Source organism: Periplaneta americana, chromosome 15, assembly GCF_040183065.1.
Source record: "Periplaneta americana isolate PAMFEO1 chromosome 15, P.americana_PAMFEO1_priV1, whole genome shotgun sequence".
In the NCBI taxonomy this organism is placed as follows: Eukaryota; Metazoa; Arthropoda; class Insecta; order Blattodea; family Blattidae; genus Periplaneta; species Periplaneta americana.
This window is the reverse complement of record NC_091131.1, coordinates 101,368,945-101,389,168: the sequence shown is the minus strand read 5'-3', so window position 1 is coordinate 101,389,168 and position 20,224 is coordinate 101,368,945. Positions and strand designations below refer to the sequence as shown.

At 31.1% G+C, this 20,224-nt stretch overlaps 1 protein-coding gene across 2 annotated transcripts in view; it reads left to right on the top strand.

Moving 5' to 3' along the window:
- The window catches only part of Hr3 (Hormone receptor 3), a 172,579-nt gene extending 152,440 nt beyond the window's left edge, over window positions 1-20,139 (top strand). For both annotated transcript variants that reach the window (XM_069847912.1, XM_069847913.1), the window contains one exon: window positions 5,365-20,139. The gene's annotated coding sequence lies outside the window, so the exon portion shown is untranslated. The remainder of the gene's footprint in view (window positions 1-5,364) is intronic.
- Window positions 20,140-20,224: the final 85 nt, after the last annotated feature.

Sequence of the window (20,224 nt, the reverse complement as noted above, 5' to 3'; positions counted from 1 at the left end):
AGTTTGCTATTTCAGGCAGTTTGATGTGAATCGTGGTCTTGTAAACAATGGCAATCTTAAGTGTAAGTTTTATGTTATGCTTATTGTAGTGTCTTATTTAATTGGTAGAAGAGGGAACCATATTCGTTTTGAAAATAAAGAGCTTACATACTGATTTCACGAGTATTTTCAGAATGAATATAACGATGTGAGGTGCGGTAAACCTATGATATCTGTGACTAAGTGTATGAAAGAACTATTAATGTGACTGGGATTAGTGAAAAGTACAATTCTTAAGGAGAAACAAATAGACGAATAGAAAAATCCAACGAAAAAATAGCCGCAGGATTGTTCTGAAAATAATATAGATAATTTTGACAGTGATGCATTATGAAGGAATATTGATGTATTAAAAAGAGCCAAAGAGAAGGTGTGTTTTTCTGCATCTCGACCATCTTTCTGACAGATAATGAGAAACAGTGAGCTCCGCTGAGTGGCGGTGCATCCTATGTGTTCAATTGACCAGAGAACTCCCAGGAAAAACAAGGAAAAACAATTTAATTGTAAAATAAATTTATTTATAATTTACACTATCATTCTTTGTTTCTTGCTCATCTTTAATAAGTTTACTTGCGGCTCTGATGAATTTTTGTCATATGAAAACCTATGAACCGCTGTGATCGAATACCTACATGCTTGTAAGCTTCTGAGGTTCAATTTCTCCTCTGAACCTCGCCAAGCGAGCTTCTGGACTTTCGTGCGGGGTGAGAGGCAGGGGGAAAAGCTGCATGGCAAATGTGTGGTTGTGCTGGTATTTGGACCAGCACAACTGTAGTCACGTAATCGTGAGACAGCCGACATGTGAAAGACTCGTGATGCAAACCGGAAGTTAGCTCCGATCTGAAGCTGAGATCACGCTTTTAGTACGTGTACGTGTGTGTTATTGATTGTTATATTTATTAATAGTTTCTTACAATTCTATAAATCTCCATTTTGTCTCTCTTGGTGTTTTAGACTTAATATAGTCATCTAGTCCACACCTGTGGAGTAATGGCTAGCGCGTCTGGCCGCGAAACCAGGTGGCCCGGGTTCGATTCCCGGTCGGGGCAAGTTACTTGGTTGAGGTTTTTTCCGGGGTTTTCCCTCAACCCAATATGAGCAAATGCTGGGTAACTTTAGGTGCTGGACCCCGGACTCATTTCACCGGCATTATCACCTTCATCTCATTCAGACGCTAAATAACCTGAGATGTTGATAAAGCGTCGTAAAATAACCTACTAAAAAAAATATAGTCATCTATGTTCGTTTCCAAAGAAAATTAATAGTGTTCAATATCTTTTACAAACAAATTTTGAGTTTTAATCTTGGAAGGTAAGTGTAAAATAAAGAAGCTTGGAAGGCCATTACCTCAACTGGATTTAAAGCAAGCACAACCAAGCCGAGGTAAGACATTTTGCAAGGCTTTCAATGTAAAAAAAAAAACTATGAAAGAAATAGCTGGATTTGCGGTTCTGAATCTACAAATAAATTATTTTGTTTCCAGTGCCTGCTATTTGCTAAGGGTAAAGATACGAGTTGGACATGCACTGGTGTGTCAGATTTAAGCCATTTTGCACAGAAAATTAAGAAGCATGAGGAATCTGTTGCTCATAAGAATGCGTGTCTAGATTTATCAGTCCTTGGAAGAACAGAAATTAGGCAACAGCTTAGCTCAGCTTTCATGCAGAATATTGAAAGACAGAATGATAAAGTAAGGAAAAATCGCTATGTTCTTTCAAAGGTAATTGATCATCATCATCATCATCATCAGGCTTATTTTAAGGCAATTATCTACTTTAAAGAACTGTAGTATTTTTTTAATTTTTCAGAAATTATATATTGTTTAAATTGTTAGAAAACTATGTAATATCATAAAAGTAGTGGACCCCCTTGTCATTTTAGGCACGATTGGCACTGGTTCCAATATAAGAAGGATAACATGGAGCAGAAATATTTGATGGAACAACAAGACATAGTTTGCATTGTGTAATCAGTTTCTTTGTGCAAATAAAGATATAAGATCAACCGAACGTCTTTCGACGAAACATGGATAAATGTGAACATGACAAAAAATAAACTATGGACAATGAGTGATGACGACCCAGTTGCATATGCCGATTGATGAAGGTTCCAGGATTATAATACTACGGTAGTGAACAGGGGTTTGTAAAAAATGGATTACTGGTGTTCAAATCGCGTTCAACTAAGGGTTATTAAGAAGAAATGGAGAACAACCATTTAAAAAATGGTTTCAGGAGCAGCTTTTACCTAATATTCCACCTTATTCCATTATTGTTATGGATAACGCAATACATGATACATACACGAGTGTTCTACCAGGATTATAAAGCTTCTCTTGAAATGTTCGGTAGTCCTCGTGTCTGCCTGGAAAACTAACCTGCTACTCATTTAAAAACCTGGCGAGGCAAAGCTCTCTATTAATGTGAAACGCACTACAGTATCATCTCCTCTTCTGCTAAGAACACCATATCATCAGCAAATCTTATGCACTTTATTCTTTCTCCTCCTACTATCACTTCTGCCATGTTCTGAGAACAGTTCTTCACTAAATCCTCCAAGTAGATATTGAACAGGATAGGTGATAAAGAGCATCCTTGTCGTACTCCTCTTCCCTTCCTTCTGATATTTCTTCTCCTATCCTGACTTTGACTCGTTGTTTCATAGGTTACAGATCAACCTCCTCTCTTTCCAATCCACACCTATTTTCTTCAGGATATCCATCAGTTTGTTCCAATCCACTCTGTCAAATGCCTTTTCTAGGTCCACAAATGCTATATACACTTCTTTATTCTTCTCCAGGTATCTTTTGCCGAGTGTTCGTAGTAGTCCAGTTGCATCCCTCATACCTTTTCCCTTCCTGAAGCCAAACTGCTATTCTTTCAACTGTCTTTCCATCTTACAATATAAATGTTGATTCAGTTTTTGCAGGAGGACAACAAATGCCTATGTTCATGGTACAAGGGAGAAAAATTGTAACGTTTTGTCATGAAAGATTTATGTCACTCGTGCTACTATAGAAACAGTAGTGTGAGATGAACTTTGTGCCTCGTGGTTTTCCACGTGGTCCATCTTGCTCCACTCTGTATTTAATTTTTCTCGAGGTTTTTCATAAAATGATTATGGAAATATTGGGTATATTGGTTATGTTTATACATGAATATAAAATAAAATACACTAAAATATTAAAGAAAGTACATATTGTATTTTATTAGAAAAGATTCTACTATTTTGCTGAAAAAGTACAAACCAGTAATTATAATACAAAGTAAGTTTTTTCACTTATTTGTAATAGCTGTAATTGCTGCAAAACCCACAAAGTAAGACAGAAGATGGGCGATTATTAAAAAGTGATTTTACAATTAACTATGTTTATTTACCAAGTTATTTGCATTAGATATTTCGCCATGAAGATGACATCTTCCACATTACCTCCATTCCTCAACATCTCTCGTGTATGGAAAACAAAGTGGAACTCAACATTTCCGGTGTGGATCTGCAATAATTTCGTCGCCTTTCATCACTCTCAGGTCTCAATAAACTTTACTCTTTAGTTGACCACACAAAAGAAAAAATCACACTGCATTAAATCTGAAGAGCCTGTCAGCCAGGAAATGTCACTGCCTGGACATTCAGAGATTCCTTAGCAGTATTCACAACATCTTCCTAGAATGAAGTAAGCAAGAGGAAATCCTGAATTTGGGTTCTAACTGTATTTATATGTCTGGCTGACATTCCTCCCCTTACCGTCCTCGAAAGAAGTGAGTGACTATTGCGCAAGTAGATTACATTGAACACCAAACACTATGTAAAGGCTACTCCGCACAGTTCAAGAAGATTTTTCGAAGACCAATGGTGGATCTGTTTGTTGACAAAGCTGTTTAGTTAAGAAGGCATCTACTCAGACATCCAGAAATGGCTGTTGAATCCTTCATCCTCCTCCTAAATGCCACCTATTGTTCGCATGAATTTCTACGAAAATGGGGACCACACAGCTTCAGTTTGTGCACACTTTGAACATTATAGGAGGCGTAAATGTTGACGTGCTGACTGCCTAAGACTCCTCTCTATCAGTAGCAATGTCTTTGGGTGTATGGACATACAGTAGAGTCCTTTTCAACCAATTTCTGAAGGATTACATTTTTTTTTCTTAAAAGGGGGTTTACATAAAATGGGAAGGAAAGTCTAAAATAACTAGTACTAACATGTGTGCCATTTACCAAACATTATAGTTATTTAATTAGATACAATTATTATTTACAATAAATTTCATTATAATATTTTCTAACTCTGAAAATGGTGAGATATGAATGTTTTTGTGTTCGAATCCAAAGCACACTGAAACTCGGCACTGAAAAATGAAAGTAAGTACAGTAATTCATGTTGACGATGCATAATAAAAGAAATGTTCTCAGAGTTTTGAGTCTGTCATTCAACGAATTCTTGCATTTCTGCTATATTATAATCTTGAAATTGTGTTAATTAGGTAGGTATACATATTTTACTCGGCTAATATTACCGATACAGTATTTGCAAGAAATTTCATTGATATTCTTTATAACAGTTTCGAACCTCTCAAAATATTGGTAGGTATATTGAGTCAGAATCTCAAAATTATACATGTTACATATCTGGAGGACAAAGTGAAAGGCAAATCTTGGGAAATAATATTAAGAAATTCTAAAGAAATTCCACAAGCACCACGAAAATCTTGTGTCGCTTTGTTTAAATTGGTGAAAGACCATGACTGTATCAAGCTATCTTCACAGAATAAGAGTATTCAATACATTTTCCTGCATCCTATGCAAGACCAAGGAAGATTGAATATGGAACATCTTAAAAGATATGCAGCTATAGAGAAAGAAGATACCTTGGTGCAAAAGTATTGGAGTGCAAGAAGACTAATGACTTTGTTGCCAAACGTCTAGGCATTGAACACACACACACATGTATTACATCGACATTTAAAATTACACTCATTGTTCATATATTAACCTATTATTGTAGTTTAGTGAGCTGAAATGAAACAACATTTAAATGCATTGAGAAGATGGGTTGTGATTATTCATCCTGGAAATTACTACTTACAAAGAGAGCAGTTACAGTTACACTAAAGCTAGCAAGCTGTAGTTATTCTTGAAGGATAGGTGAATTATAATTAAACTTTTAAATATTTACAGTAAAAATGGGAAACATTTTGTTATATTAGTGAACTCAGTTTATAGTTAATTCGTATTTGTGCACTAAGTGTAAATGTGGTTTTTATTTATTATTGTGCTCCCAAATCTGGCTGTTTTTATATTCTAACAGCGCGACTCTGTTTTCTAGGCTGAGGACTGAAGAATCATCTGCAGAGTTCGAGAAGTGCGACGAGTTTGAATACTTCAACTGTAGTTTTCCTGTTATCAGGCAGAGAAATGAACTCTTAATTGCAGACAATGCAAGTGAGTGCAAGGGCAACAACAATAGTGAACCAGTGAACAATTGACAGTTTAAGTGTTCCAGCAATGAAAAAGAATGCATAATAAACTTTCTTATAGTTACACTTGAATTAAAAGGGAATTAAAACATTAGTTTTACTCCCTTCAACATATTTATAAAGAAGAAAGAAACTGTCCAGAAATGCTTAAACAAAAACATGAAGTTAATTCACAAACAACCTACGCTTCTTGATGTAAAAACGGAACAAAGCTCATCACATAATATAGGGTAGCCCAGAGAAATATACTAGCTTTCATAGGCCGATAACTTTGTAAGATGTAATATTAGAATTTTGATACTTGAATGGAGATACTTGGGATAAGCTTAAATCTCGACAAGAACATAAAGACCTTCAGTGTTCGAAAATAAAACATAATTATATACACCCTTGTGTTCTATCTTACGCTCTCATTGACGTCACTATCTCTGTAACCTCCATTCAAATTCATCCTTCGTAATTCTATACGCCAAATTTTGATTAAATATCTATATTACAAAATACACTATTTTTTAAAGAGTTACACAGCACTAATTATTTTCCTTGCAAGTTAACCATTACTTACAAAGTACAAGTGTGTATGAAATCTGATCCATTTCTTTGGGCAAGCCCCATCCCATGGACATTTCACCCCATAATCTGATAATGTTCTTTCTCGTACTTCATGCTGCTTTCCCAGTGCGCAGGTAAATGTCACATGAATCACTCGCGTATATTTATGAAGTAATAGTGAAAGAAGAATTCCGAAAATTAATTACGGTGGCGGAATTTTTGTGTTGTTTTTTCTATTTGCTGATGGGGTAAGAGGCGCAACGGTATGAAAAAAATATATACATGTATATAAATATTTCTCTCTATAGCTGTTATCTTTGAAGAAAAAACTTTCAGTATAAAAAACACACACAAATTTTAGAAGAGAAATGGGGGGGTAAGCCGAGGTTAAGGGATAATATTGCCTTATTACTAGGGACAGGAAATTACAGCATGTATTTGATATTCAGTCTTAAAATGTTTCGAGGGCAGGTGTACTGGATTCATAAAGATGTACAAATGTATCAAATAGATAAAATTATTTTCCCTCGCAGTTATTTAATTCAAACACTAAAGTTAATAAATTATATATCGTGTATAGTTTATTAATCTTTCATCTTGCTGTGCAAGATTGAATTTGTAATAACGATCTATATGTATGTGCATATGAAATATTTTATCATTTATTATCTATTTAATAAATTTAATGTTTTGTCTGATTTTGACCAAGAAATGATTTGCAACGAAAAATTTGGCTTTATAGTTACTAGAAATTTAAAAATAAATGAACTTAAACCCGTGTATATTTCAAGTCTAATTTTATTATTGATGGATTTTTTTAAACGAAACTCTACTGACATTTGATGACGTTTAATGTTTTGAATTTAATATTTTTAATTTCTATGTTTTGTGTTAGTAAAATGTGTTGTGGCATAAATAAAAAACAGTGATTGCATTTTTATATCACTTGACTTTCTTACCTATTCCCTCTATTATAATTATTTAATATTTCACATGTATCATACTGTATCGTCTCAGTGTCATGTTTAAATTTGGTATATGCATTAAATATATATTGCATCTTATGATTTCATATGCATGTATAGCCCGATAGTGTTAATAGATTAGAGTCAGACAATTTTTATTTAAATTACTTTTCCAGATAAAGGTCCTTTAATACTTCACAACCATCGAAATTTCTGTAATTTAATATTTTAGTTTATATTTTTATCACTTCGACATGAATTGAAACTATCATATTATTCACATCTTTTGAAATGTTAATGTGTGTATCATATATCGTATCATATCATATTATACAAACAGTAACATATTTTAAAGTTACAACACTAATACTAACTCTTGTGCCACAAATGAGTTTGTTATTCGAAATATTTAGAGAAATGGTGTTACAACTTCGAACATTCTGGTTACCATTAAAAAAACAGATCATAAGTAAAAATATACGTATTTTTAAACGTTACAGCTGTTGAAATCTCGTTTATAAGTTATTTCATGTATAGTGTAAGTATATATATTATGTGATATATCATTGAAAATGATATAAAATTATTTCAGTTTATATCACACTAAAAATACATGCTGAAATGTCCTGCCTCTGTCTATTACTAATTACTGTATTATAAAGAAATGTTAGATTGTGCTGTTTTTTTAATAGAAGTGCACAGTGCAATTGGGACTTAGGAAGTTAAATGAGTCATAAGATGGCTCCACCACTACAGGGATATGTATGTTGTATTGACCGGATGGTTTGATTGCCACAAGTAAACAGTTCTACCTGTTAGAATTTAATTTATTGTTATTATTAATAATTGTAAGACACTTGTGATAATGTTGTCTGCTAAACAAAACAAAAAATGGAAGCATTATATTATTGTAAAAAATTCTTGATTTCTAAGAATGTTGGCTTCATTTAATCTTATAGCATAATATAAATCTGTACTTTGTTTAAAACTTTTAAATGATTAAAGAAGAAATTATTTGTTTTTAAAATTGTTTTCAGTTTTATGGTTCTTACATGTTTCTCTATGATTACTTCTTCTCCCAACTTTTGAACTCTATTTTTATTTTTCATGTCAATACACATCGTTCCTTTCTTCTTAATTTACATCGTATTTGAGCACTCTCTTTCATAGTTGGACAGAGCAATTCATATATCCATGCAGTAAATGGTTACAAGTTATGTTTTAATTACAGTTTTGTGACATGGTGGTTTGTTGAAATGTGACAAAACATAAGTGTAATAATACTATTTACCCTTTTAATTGATCTTATATATATTTACATATAAGTAAACGTAAGAAATAATTTGAATGAATGGATTAAATTTAATAACTAGCGTGTCAAATTCAAAGAAGCATCAACATTTAGGAAAACCAACCCTCTTAATCTCAGTTTATTTTCAATTATAGTATTGAGTGAAGTTTCATAATAAAATTATCTTTGGTAACTATATGCACAATTACTGAAAAAAATCTAACAATATTTATGTTAAATAGTTCTGAATGAATGATTAACTTTTTCTTCAAGTATTTACATATTATGGAAAATGTTTAATATTTTATAATAATTGCAGAGTGTATTTTAAAAAAGCAAGACGTTCCTATATACATAATAATACTATTTCTTGTTGTACCTCTTAAATATAATTATCTGGTACTTTATAAGTACCTACAAGTTACTTAATATAAACTGTACTTATAATATTGCAGTGCATCAAATTAGCACATATATAAATTACACATGTGTACCATATTAGGCAAAAATGGCATTCAAAAAATTAATATTCTTCTGTCTATATTAAGTATTAAATTACATAATATCATCATCAATAATTAATTGTGAGAATTTACATCTTATGTGGTGTTCTTATTGAAGGATTACGCGTCTTTATGCAATGTTGTTACTATTTCTTTAAAACATGGAACTTAACATTACTAGATCTTAAAAAGAATTTGGGAGAAACATACACCAATTTAAAATTCTGGATATAAACACCATCGCTAATTTGACAGGACTTTGATTACTTGATAACATCTGAAATATTTGCAAATGCTTCTTTCGAATAACTACTTATTCACGAAAGTTATTTCAATTCAACTTTTCTATCTGTAGAATGATCTTATCATTCGACATGTCTAAACAGCATTACTGGTAATTTTTTTCATATTTAAATTTCAATATCTGTTAACAGCATCCTACAAATGTGATTGATTATACAATTATTAAGAGGGTTAATTTCATATTTTCGTAAGAAAGCAGGATGGTAATTTTTTATGTAAACTGTTGACTTTTCGATTAATTTGTAACAGAACAGTTCGCTCAGCTATATCACCTACAACAATTCAATTTTTTCTCCTGATACATTAAATTTAATTTTCTAAGTAGACTTCCTTGCTTCTAATTTTAAAATCGGCTGTTGCTTCCAAGTGATAAGAGTAAGTACCAGGAAACTGTATATGAGCAAAGGAATTAACAGCGTGTGTTTAATTATGTCTGATCTATTTGTATAAATGTTATCAGATAAGAGACCGCTCACACCTAAGGAGGAAGAGGAATGAGATGAACTTCACTGTAAATTTCATAATACCTCATTGTCAACAAAAAATATAACCTGTTCAATAAACATGGTTTTACATTTGTCACAACTAGTTAAATTAGATGATCAAGGTGAGATAGTATCATTATTATTTTAAAACTTTTCTGAATGTAAATATTACATAATTTTACACACAATTAGAAGAACACATTAATTGACTGTTGTGCTGATACTACTGATCTCCTTTACATTTTCACCTATTGCAAGGTATACCTAGTGTAAATAAGTTGCAGGATTTTATTTTATGCATTATATTACGAAGGTTAATTTCTGTATATATATAAGTAATAACGCAATGTTTCGGAATAAAATCTTCGTGTTGTTTAGTTTGTAATATTACAGTTCACTTAGTCACACGATCGAGGATATAATTATGTGGTGTTTGGGTAAAGGGAGATAAGTCATAAAAATGAGTTTGGAGATAAATGAAAATTAAACTTCGGACCCTTGTTGCAAATAATTTTCTACAAAAATGAAACACATCAACTGCTAGTATTCTTTGATTTTTTCACACTCGTTTGTATAATTTAACTTCTGTGTTCGTTCATCTGGGGAACAAAAATCCATCTGCACAAAAAAAAATGACATCCCCCCTTTAGCCGAACACCACTGAATTATGGCATCACAACTGTTACATTAAAACTGTATAGAGCTGATATGAGCTTATAAATTTTAGCAGCATCCCAAAATATTTTTCTTTCCCCTTTCTTCTCCCCGTTTCTTTTGTGATTATCACTTTCGAAAAGCTTTTAGTTTTTGTTTTGTCTTCTGCTGTTGAATAACAGGTTTCTTTTTCTGAATATTTGTTTCTATGTAAACATACCATACTGTAACTTATTAATCAGGCATATTCTTTTTAACTCCGATTTGGATTTATTTCATTTCAATGCTTTTCGTGTAAAAAAAAAAAGCTGAGGTGATATTTTTATTTCTAATGTGCGGTTTTGGAAATTCCTATGGACTTACTCTCTTTCATTGATGTTAATTAGTTGCTAAATGCTTTGGAGTAATATAATATGAATATCTTTTCTATTGTTTATTGTGTGAATGATAACTCTGCTTTTTCTCACAGAAATATTTCATCAACAAAAGTGTGTATCTCCATTGCGAAGTTACTTACTAGCATCCAACATGACAGCAGTGCCATGAAATTAATTGCAAAACGTTGGTTTCGGTAATGCAATTGTGGTGATCATTCATGTAAGTTATTTCCATAATTTTGTAGGCAGGTGATAGACAAAGAATTATTTTATGAAATGGTTGTTTGTGTATATACCTATATGTTTGAGCACGTGAGAGTGTGTGTGTGTGGTGAGAGAGAGGTAGAGAGAGAGAAAAAGAGAGAGGGAAAAACGCATAGAGAGAGACAAAAGTGTAAGATGAGGGAAACTTATCCTGCTCCTACTTCACACAAAAAGTCGTGATGTATGAGAGGAGGAAAAATTGATGACAATATACATAATACACATTCTTATTTTCTATTTTTTAACAATGAAGGAGCTTAGATTAATATTTTTTGATAAAGGACATACCTGTAATTATTAAACTGCACTGTATATGGAAACCATCCTATGCATGTCGATTACGTTGCTTGATATTGTGACTTTCAGTGTTATATTCTTCTAAGTTACTTAGATCCGGTACAAAATGTTCTTCCTTAGATTTATTTTAATGGTTTTGTGATAACTCTTACAGATAGATATTTTATTTTAAGTTCTGGTATAAAAAGATAACTGTTATTCAACACATATTATGTTTACATACTGCTCCACTTCATTTTAACAATGTTTTTTTTTTTTGTTTATATTTGTTAGATTACACTCAATGCATTTCATTTAAGGAATTTTGTTAAGACTTGTGTAATTTACGATGCGAGATTTAACATACAACGAAGTGTCTCACATTTAGTAATAGTAAGCAAGTATTGTAGGCTACATTCATTGCTATTATGGGAACTTAATATGAGTATACAGACTTTAAATTATGATGTATAGAGAATATTTCTTTAAGACTGTATTCCTCTTTTGAATTATTTATGAATTAATATGAACATGGTGTGGTATAACGGAATTATGTAATATATATGATAAACTTTTTTATAAGTAGGCTATACCTAATAGAAATTCCATTCTGTTTGCTTAAGAAATTACAGAAACTTTGATTTTTAAATTTTCTCCTCTAAAGATGACTCCTGATTAAAATCTTCTGAAAAAGAACAAAGATAAAATACGATTATAGGACACTAAATTAATAATCGACCTATAGTCTACTGGACCAACTTGATCTTTTCTATGGTTTTGAAGAGGAGAGAATTAGGATCTTAATGTTACCAACACTGGGCATATTAAATACGGTATTTTCCATTTTGATGGTTATGGAAGACTTTAATTCTCTCAGCATCTTTATAAAGAGACAATTTTACGTTTATGTATGACTAAACTTATAAAGTTAGCAGGGAAACTAATAAAATTACATAAAAGATATATTCAGTTATTAGTAATATATTTTGCATTATGAATATTTCCTAGGATGTTGGTATGAATTTGTACATGTTATAACTCTGTACAGTAATTAAAATAGGAAGAGCCGGATATTTTTTATTTCCTAACTTATATGCAGTAAGTTGTTCATGCCTTAAGTATTTTTTTTTAATTAGGATTTGTTCCCATATTATAATAATTTTACTGTTATCTCTGTAGAAAATTATGATTGAGAAGCCACTTCCTATAGTCTTTAGACAGAAAAGTGTACCGACATGATACATAAGCAAAATTAAAACCCACAGTGAGAGATATACAGAAATATCAGAACGAATTACTGTATTGAGATTTTTATGGCTTTTTTACTGTGTCATAAATTAGAAATATCTAACGTTTCGAAGCTAAAGTGACACCAACAACTTTTTCCTTGCATTTTTAACTATTTCCCGATTGTACCTATGCAGTGTAAAATATCACCATGGCAACTAAAACTTACGATTAAGCAAAGCCTGCATGGTATAGTAAAAAAAAAACAAGGTACAATAAAAATGTAAGGAAAAAGTTTTTGATGTCACTGTACATATCAGCTGCATCATCAAAGCAAGGGGAAATGGAAATCAGTCTGTTCGATCTGTCGAGTCCTAGAGAGTAGTTCTTAGTAATGGATCCAACAGATAGGTTCCCTTTTCTTTACCTTGTTTGATGATGGAGTCGATATGTAATTCCAAAACTTTGGATATTTCTCTATTAGTAACAAAGTCCAAAACTCTCGCACAGTGTTGAACACTTTCAGACTGAATGACAATCAACGTTCTTCACTATAGATCTAACAGACAATGAGACTGGAAGACCTAAACGCAGATGGACGTAATAGAAACATTTTAGTTTTATAGGACAGGAATAAAGGTCTCTAAACTATCCTTTATTATAATGATATTAATTAATGTCTTGAAAGAACAAAACACGATTAATTTTTTTTTTTTTCAAACAATTATCTGAAAGCATAAACGTTGACTTTTATAGGCATTAGTACATTGTAATTTTAAATATAGAAACATTCTGTATCTAAAACTGTAAAGGAAATATGTCTAATTAAATATAGAATCAGTGATGACAGCCTTTGTGTAGATCATATTTGAAAACTTCTGATACAGTAGGGTAATAAAAATGTAGCATTTCGTGAAATTATAGATAACGGAATTATATGCTGTCAATGCTTAAAAATTCAGTAAAAATGTTACAACTCATCACTTGGGGAGGGGGGGGGCGATCCGGACCCGATGGACCTCCCCCCAATCGGTGCGCCCTTGGGTTATACATTCAATAAGAATTGAAGAAAAAATATTTTTCAAAGGGATAAGTAAAGGATTTTAGTTCGTTTTGTTCATACAATTGTTACAAACATTTCAAAATATGAATCATATAAAAATTCATAGATTTATGCTCAATTTCAGAGAAATGCATAATGATTGCACAATTGTCATACAACATTTTGGAAATGAATTACCGTACTGTTAAATTTAAAGAAGTTATTTGAAAATGTTTAAAATGCATAAAAAAGCAGAAAGAATGTAATGCAAACTTGTCAAATTTCATTTCACTAGAACTGAAAGATACTGAGATATGAATATTTTAAATACACTTAATTTATACAATTGGAAAGGTGAAGGCCTATTTACCCTATTGTTGTTTAGACATGATGATTCGAGTTTTCCATTCCTTTGTGCAATCTCTTTATGGAACTATTCATGTATGATCTAAATATCATGATTTGAAATGATACAGTGTTTCAGTGTAGGCCTATTCCAAAATTTACTTAATTTTTTAAAAAGATTGTTGTAAGTTTCCGTATGATCTAATTTATACACAATATTATACCAGATCAACACACATCCTCATTATACCAGTGAAAATGTAGTCTTGCAATCTTTCATTATATTACTTTTTAGATGTATTAGTTATGTAGATGATAATTATAACAGGTGAATAGGACGAGAAACCAGAGAAAGAGAGTTGTAGTATATTTCGAAAGTGCGGTACTGTGCCACATTAACTTAAAAAATCTGAGCAAATCCATATAAAATCACAATCAGGATGGCAAGCCTTGAACGACTAGGATTATTATATAGTAGTTTAATTTGTGACCTATAAAATAATTTGTTCATTGCATCGTTAATTTTTCCATTTTGGATAGGTTAATACTAATTTGTTTATTATTAGATAATATTCCCAGTTAATTATATCGATGTAATGCAATGATCTGATAGTAATAATAATAAATTTCACACAGCAGTGTACATTTATACGTTGTCGTTCACAACTAAAATTAAAAAGTAAATACAGAATTGCAAATGATCAACTTCAATGACATTGGATAAAGTGGGAAAGATAGAGTATAAGTAAATTTAAGATGCAATGTTGTAAAACAACTGCTAATAATTTTTAGAAGCAGTGTCTTTGAAATAGGGCATAAAAGAAACAAAAAAGTGAAAAGACATGATCTGAAGTAAAATATTTACGAATTCATCTCGTATGCCAGATGTAACTAAGCTGCAACTTCTTCAGAACTCTATTCAGTAGTGCTACAAATGTATATGAGTCCACCCAACCCACATTTAGAGAATCTTAGGAAACATTACAGTAGCCTTTCGCAAGTCCCCAGAAAGCCCAACCTGTCCTCAAACCAGAAGTAGCAGGCTATAAGTTTACTTCAGTGCACTATCATTTGTTTTATTCAATTTTGTTTCCTTGATAGAGTTGTTATAATGTTATGCCTGTTTTACCTAAATACAACGGACAAACAAAGTCTGTATATTTCCCTTCATTTCTTATTCAAAATAAGTACGATATTTTTATTCCATTTTAATTTAATATACATAACAATACATTTTAAACCTACATTAATCGAACTTTCGACGCTAAATAAACTAGTAGTTGATACAGCGTCATTAAATAACCAACTAAAAAAAGATTAATCGAACTTAATCGCAAGAATAATATAGATGTTTGATAGCATGACACTATTTGTAAATAAAAATTACTTATTATGAATTGTATTTAGAACTATACGTAACTAGTTTTTGAAAGCATACTACACTTTCATGAAGCAAATGAAAGATGAGGATAATTTCTAAATCTTTATTCATGCCTGAAATTTGACTTTAATGTGAATAATATGTTATGAAAATATTATTAGAGAATTGGAGTAAAAATCAGTAGGTGGAGATACTGTTATTCAATATTTATTATCTTGCAAATTTAACGAAATTAAATAGGCCTACCTAATAAGTTTCACAGAAACAACAAATCAGGCAAGTTTTTAAATGGAATAGAAAAAGAATAAGAGAATCGTTGTACTGTGATTATTAAATGAAGAGTTTATCTTCCTCCCAATTCACCTTAAAAGTGGTGGAAATATATTAAAATCTTACGAAATTACGTGCATGCTTAATTTAACCAATACTGCTGGTGATGTCATATTATCCTAACTAATACTACAGCTATCACCACCACCACTACTACTACATGATAGTAATCTATTCTACTGCTGCTGCTGCTACTACTACTATTACTAGTACTACTACTACTACTACTACTACTACTACTACTACTACTACCACTACCACTACCACTACCAGTACTACTACTACTACGTACTACTACACTACTGCTGTTGCTACATTTCCTTATCTTAATCTAAAATTTGTGGTCGATAGATTATCCATCAGTTTATTGAGATACTGGTGTGTAAGCTACTAGTTGAATTATATTGATTTGGATTAAAATTACAAATCATATTTCTAAGTATGGTAGTTTTCTGTCCGAATTAGCAATCTAATGACAAAATTAAACCTACTACAAGAACAGGACTAAAAATATTATTAAATTTCTCATTCATGGACTATATTTAATTCAATATAAATACATACACTTAATATACTTTTATCTATGAACTTTATGAAGTAGTTACCCTAAGAGAAAGTATATTTTACATTGATTACACAATTTTACTTGTAATTTGTTTATATCATCGAAAATGTAGGTATCTTTAAACCATGTTTGTTTAAATCCTCAATTGTTCTGGTCCAAAGAAATAATTTTCCTCTTATTTCCATTTCAGTAAGTAAGTAAATAAATTTCCATTTGAGGAAGAATAGAAAACAAAGTATTTGATTTGAAAGCTAATATGTTGAATGTATATTATGTGTAGTGCTCTTTAATAATTTTGATTTATGTTTCAGTAGCAGTTGTAATTTCAAAACATGTGGCTATTTTTATAGATCGATGTCATTCGGTATGAGAACAGCACGTGTTATTCTACACATGATCAGAGTGTAGTTCCAGTAGCGTTTAGAATGTATTATTTCTGCTTATGAGTGAATGATGTTTAGATTTAATTATGGGTATAATATAATTATTTGAAGAGAATGGAAATGTTTGCTTGTGGCAGTAACTGTAAAGAATTGGCTGTGGTGTGCATGGGTGTGTAGCAGTTACTTATATGAGGTTGATTGGTGTCAAAAGTTTAAATTATTTTTGTTTGCATGGGTCACTACACTCAGAATTCATTAAATTTTAAAGAACTGATATCCCAAATAGATTAAAAAAAACTTTTACATGTGCTTTTAACATGTAATTGAAGATAAAGTATAATTCCTGTCTTTGGAAAGTTAACACATTAATATTCCTTGTGTTGTATCTACTTGTACATATTATTATTTGTTAATTATTTTATGCAAATTTTTTGAGACATTATTTAAAAAAAAAAATTACATACTTCTTTACAGTTTCTTATTCACTGACCATTACTCAGAAGCATAGATTTATTTTGGAAATAGTTTGGGACTCCTTCATTGGATGAGGGGGGAGATAGTGAACTGTAGGTAGGATTAGACTTCATAAATGGCTGCAGATCGTTGACAGAAATTTCATTTTATTGGCAGTTCTTATATGAAAGGTTACAACTTCAGTTCAATGGAATCCATTGCTGATTGTTTATCGTAATTCTAATTTTTACCCAAGTAATACAATTTTTCCGTATCTTGTTTCATTGAGACCAGAAACCAATCTTCACGCTCGGAAAGACTAATAGATGAGATCGTATCTTTTTTATACGCAATTTAATCTCTTAATATAATAAGAATGGAGCAAATAGGTTTACTTCAAGTTATAGTTTAAATCTTATGCAGTAAAATCTTAATGTGGATAATTAAAGTTGCCATTGAAGTTTAATGTGATGACAGGAAGCGTAAGGATTTAATTTTGTGACCATGTATGGATATATGTAAAATATATATTTTAGATCATACATACGATACACGTTTCACACAGCATTAAAATGGGACCGGTGATGTAATATATAAAAATCAATGGAAAAACCTTGTAAACGTGGGAAAAATGTGTGTTTATAAAGTTAATAAACAATAATGACTTTTATCTTATCGTCTGGTACTTATCAGCCAGTGGAAGTGGGAAAAGAGTGAAGAAATTTGGCAAATGACCAAGTAGTACTGAATTGTAAAGTCACTGAATACAAGTATATTGCAATTCTGGTATACACTTCTTTTCTTTAACTTGTCTGGCATATTAAGCAAAAGTGCGCTTACTGTGTGCTGAAGTCTGAAAAAAATTTTCAATTGAGAAATTATGCAAACTTTAGAACCAGTGGTGGCCTAAAAATCCATTAGTGCCTAGGAACCTGAGCATATTTTCATTTAAACAAATATGCCAGTGGAAACCATTCTTCGTTTGTAGACATGTTTTCATTTTTTTTATTCTTCATGTCCGTGAAGTTTACTGTATTTGTACAAAAATTACAATTTCATAAGAAAATGAAAATAGTCACGAGACTTTACAAACATCATTGCATCATATATTATTTCTAAATACATAAATGACTTTTTTTCCTGCATGAATTCAGGAGAACTGAACCTCAGCATTCTTCATTATCCTCAGTCTGAAATACCCAATTGCTTCTGTGATTAGCATTTGTTATTATGAGCGAGTATATTACCAGTATAAGGAATTTTTAATTCCCCATCATGTCTAATAGAGTTCCTGTCAATAACGATTAAATTTATATTATGAATCATTATTCTTTTGTTAAGTATCATTATTCAACACTCATTCCTGAAATCTCTCTTTGTATGATGCCGAGATTGAGATTATGCGGAGTCCTACCTCATTGCTTGAATAGTATTGTGATCAGTTGCCACAAAAAGCTGTAACATTTCCTTCACTTTAACAGTCGGAACCTCAAAAAGGAAAATGTTAATGTAAAAATATATATTGAGATTACCAAACAGCCTCGTATGATTAACTTGCAACTATATATGGTTTTAGTATTATAAAACATGGCATAAATACCATATAATATAAAGGTAAAGAAATGGGAAACAAAAATACAAAAACAAAGCAAGTAAGGCAATAGAAAGCCTTATGTAACATGTGTTTGTCAACCCCTTAAACATGTCCTAAACAAAACAATTCAACTGATGGATTTAAGGTCATTGTCTCATTTTGCAAATTTGTGTGAAAATAAATTTACGGTATCCACAAAATTATACAAAGGATCTGAAATTATGTGTAATGTCCTTGAACGCATTTTGACATGTTTACCAGTTATAATATGTTACTTATTCGGGTTGTGATTTTCTCTCTGTCTAAAAATTTTAGTGGGTCCTTATGGTAAATGTTGCATATAAGAAGATTAGGACAACAAAGAAGTTCAAACTGAATATTTGTTTTTCCTCAATTTTGTCATATGCCTCATATGCTGCTTTTATTACAAACACTTATTCTGGTGATATACATTTTGAAATGCATTTTAACACAGGTTTGAACTACTATTGTACACAGTGAATAATAAATTGGAAATAATAGATTATCGTTTAAGATGGAGAAATGTGAACCTCGCAGACCGATTACTTAAACTTAAATTTGTTCCTATCATAATTATGATCGCATTTGTTGATTTCATTAATAATTATCAAATTAAAACCAATAAATATTTTTGCTATGTTTTCTGTTTAGCTCACTCACTTCATAATCACATCTTTCTGTAGGCTGTATCTTTCATGCAATGAAAGTGCAGCCCGTACTGATTAATAATCTTTCCATCACTTAATGCATTGTCTAACATTTAATATTCATATTATTTATTAGAATTGGAAGTGCATTCCTTGGTGTGCCTTCTTCAGCATCTAGTCATGTTGCTGAACAAGAATACAAAAATTGGACACTTGTCTTAACAGTATGGTACCCAATATTATTATTATATTAAAGTTTGTTTCTCAATCTTTCAAAGTAAGCTTACACATTTTATTCCAGAAAAAAATCTCGTTTTCATTTGTTCTTAGCACATTAAATCAAGGAGACAGTTTCAAATGTATTTTCCACAAATGTGCAACACTTCGATAAAAATTGACCTTAAATTGTGATATAAAATGGGTATGTTAAAGTGGTATTGGTATAAGCTATTAATTGTTGTTGATCTAACAGATATACATTAAAAGAATGTTATTTTAGAATAAGCAAGATGAGAGGTTTTTATATAAACAAAAAGGTTGTTCGCATTATTGCTACAGAGAATATAATATTGTACTAATATATATATATATGAAAATGTTGACACTTCATTGTTTGTTGTATTGTAAAGTAATGGTTAATTTTCACACTTAAAGAGATACATTGTACAGTTTGTTTAGATATAATATTGCATATACTCGTTGCTTGCAACACAGAAAACGAAAGCAAAGTGTTTAACAGCTCTACAAATCTACTGTAATAGTTATGATGTAAAAATTTAACTTAAAGGTTGGCATAAGTAAAACCATACAAATGTTATATATTATAAAAAATGAATAATGATGGTTATGTAGGTGTACTGTTGAAAGGAAGAAAAAATCAAAGATGGATGTTGAAAAGAAATAACCTCATGATGACTGTGGTAGAGGTTTATGAAAAAAAAAATAAAAAAGATGACGATTTGGAAATTGTAGTTAATTTTTTCCCTTTTAAGTAGTCTGAGATTTATAATATTAATATCAATCTGTTTCATTAAAAAAAGTCTTTTTAAGT